The 2,500-nt window shown below is 29.0% G+C and overlaps 1 non-coding gene and 1 pseudogene across 1 annotated transcript; both read right to left on the bottom strand.

Moving 5' to 3' along the window:
* LOC128871302 (large subunit ribosomal RNA) overlaps nucleotides 1-1,538 on the bottom strand; it is a 4,516-nt pseudogene extending 2,978 nt beyond the window's left edge.
* A 438-nt stretch (nucleotides 1,539-1,976) lies between these two features.
* On the bottom strand, nucleotides 1,977-2,157 carry LOC128871298 (5.8S ribosomal RNA). The gene has a single exon (XR_008455868.1). It is a non-coding gene; the product is annotated as a 5.8S ribosomal RNA (ribosomal RNA).
* Between the last annotated feature and the right edge of the window lie 343 nt (nucleotides 2,158-2,500).

Raw genomic sequence — 2,500 nt, forward strand, 5'->3', positions numbered from 1 at the left:
GCGCCATCCATTTTAAGGGCTAGTTGCTTCGGCAGGTGAGTTGTTACACACTCCTTAGCGGATTACGACTTCCATGTCCACCGTCCTGCTGTTTTAAGCAACCAACGCCTTTCATGGTATCTGCATGAGTTGTTAATTTAGGCACCGTAACATTACGTTTGGTTCATCCCACAGCGCCAGTTCTGCTTACCAAAAGTGGCCCACTGGGCACATTATATCATAACCTCAACCTTCATATCAAGAAAGGTGAGGTTCTTACCCATTTAAAGTTTGAGAATAGGTTAAAATCGTTTCGACCCTAAGGCCTCTAATCATTCGCTTTACCAGATAAGATTATTTTATATAATTTTTAAATGCACCAGCTATCCTGAGGGAAACTTCGGAGGGAACCAGCTACTAGATGGTTCGATTGGTCTTTCGCCCCTATACTCAATTCTGACAATCGATTTGCACGTCAGAACTGTTTCGGTCTTCCATCAGGGTTTCCCCTGACTTCAACCTGATCAAGTATAGTTCACCATCTTTCGGGTCACAGCATATATGCTCAAGGTACGCTCCAGTTAGAGGTATAAATAATAATAAATTATCATTATACATAACTATATGGAACGCCCCGGGATTGAATTAATTGACTATTTAAGAAAATAGACTAAAAATTAATCCCATTATATTTTTAAGTTAAGTTAATTATGCCATTAAGTTTAATATAACTCAATGACTTGCACATATGTTAGACTCCTTGGTCCGTGTTTCAAGACGGGTCCCGAAGGTATCCTGAATCTTTCGCATTGTTAATCATATAAATGCATACAAATAAATATTAATATCATAGATATTAAATTTTTTGTAAAATTCAAAAAATGAATTTTAGCATTATATATAATAAAATCTATCAACACTTTATCAAATCATTAGTATTTATTCTATGTTAATATGCTTAAAAAGCAAATTAATTTAAATAAACTTAATATCACCAATGATCTTTTGATAAATACTTTTATTATGTTAATAGATTACAATGTCCTTATATGAAAAAAATGCACATTATTTTTAATTATTTAATGATGAATTTTTCATAATGGATATTCAGGTTCATCGGGCTTAACCTCTAAGCAGTTTCACGTACTATTTAACTCTCTATTCAGAGTTCTTTTCAACTTTCCCTCACGGTACTTGTTTACTATCGGTCTCATGGTTATATTTAGTTTTAGATGGAGTTTACCACCCACTTAGTGCTGCACTATCAAGCAACACGACTCTTTGGAAATATCTTTCTAGTAATCATTAACGTTATACGGGCCTGGCACCCTCTATGGGTAAATGGCCTCATTTAAGAAGGACTTAAATCGTTAATTTCTCATACTAGATATTAAGATATTCCATACACTGCATCTCACATTTGACATATAGACAAAGTGACTTAGTGCTGAACTATTTTCTTTTCGCTCGCCGCTACTAAGAAAATCCTTGTTAGTTTCTTTTCCTCCCCTCATTAATATGCTTAAATTCAGGGGGTAATCCCATATGAGTTGAGGTTGTTTTAAAATATTTTTTATCTTCTCACAATTTAATAAATAATTATATCATCTTTTCATCTCTATTTTTCTTTTTTCCTTTTATATAAATATATATTATAAATAATAATTATGTAAAATGAGGCAATTCTAGAATAAAAAAAATTAATTTTTATGCTAGACATTCCTCCTTTAATTACATATATAAATTAATATTTTATATATATATAAATAATATGAAAATTTTTTAAAGAGAATACTTAGATTCAAAATTTTTTTTATTTCATTTTATTTGAGAGGATTTTTTTTTTTTAAGAATATATTAATAAATAAAAAATTCATTATATATCTTTATTTTTTTGCTATTAATATTATGAATTATTTAAAATCCAATAATATACACATTTGCTTAAATTCAATTATTTTTATAAAAGAATAAGCAACTTATTTAGCATAGTCTTACAACCCTCAACCATATGTAGTCCAAGCAGTACTTTAAAATTTAATTTAATGTACATAACAGCATGGACTGCGATATGCGTTCAAAATGTCGATGTTCATGTGTCCTGCAGTTCACACGATGACGCACAGTTTGCTGCGTTCTTCATCGACCCATGAGCCAAGTGATCCACCGCTTAGAGTATTTTTTTATTTATTTTTATTTATAACAAATGTCAATTTTTTTTTGCATATATTAATTGAAAGAGTAAAATTAAATAATAATAATAATAAAATATAAATTGATTTTCTTTCAATAATATATATCAAATATATTTAACTCTAAACATTTTTATTAAGTTGCGAATGTCTTAGTTCAACAATAATACAGTGGTGGTATTTATTATGTTTGATTATTTTGTATTTTTTTAATCATTTTATTTATATATAAATATAATAATAAATATATACCACTTTTGTTATTGTGAACAAATTAACTTATCATTCAATCAAATGAATAATAAGTACAACTTTCTATTTTCATGTTT

Source organism: Anastrepha ludens, unplaced genomic scaffold (assembly GCF_028408465.1).
Source record: "Anastrepha ludens isolate Willacy unplaced genomic scaffold, idAnaLude1.1 ptg000084l, whole genome shotgun sequence".
NCBI lineage: Eukaryota > Metazoa > Arthropoda > Insecta > Diptera > Tephritidae > Anastrepha > Anastrepha ludens.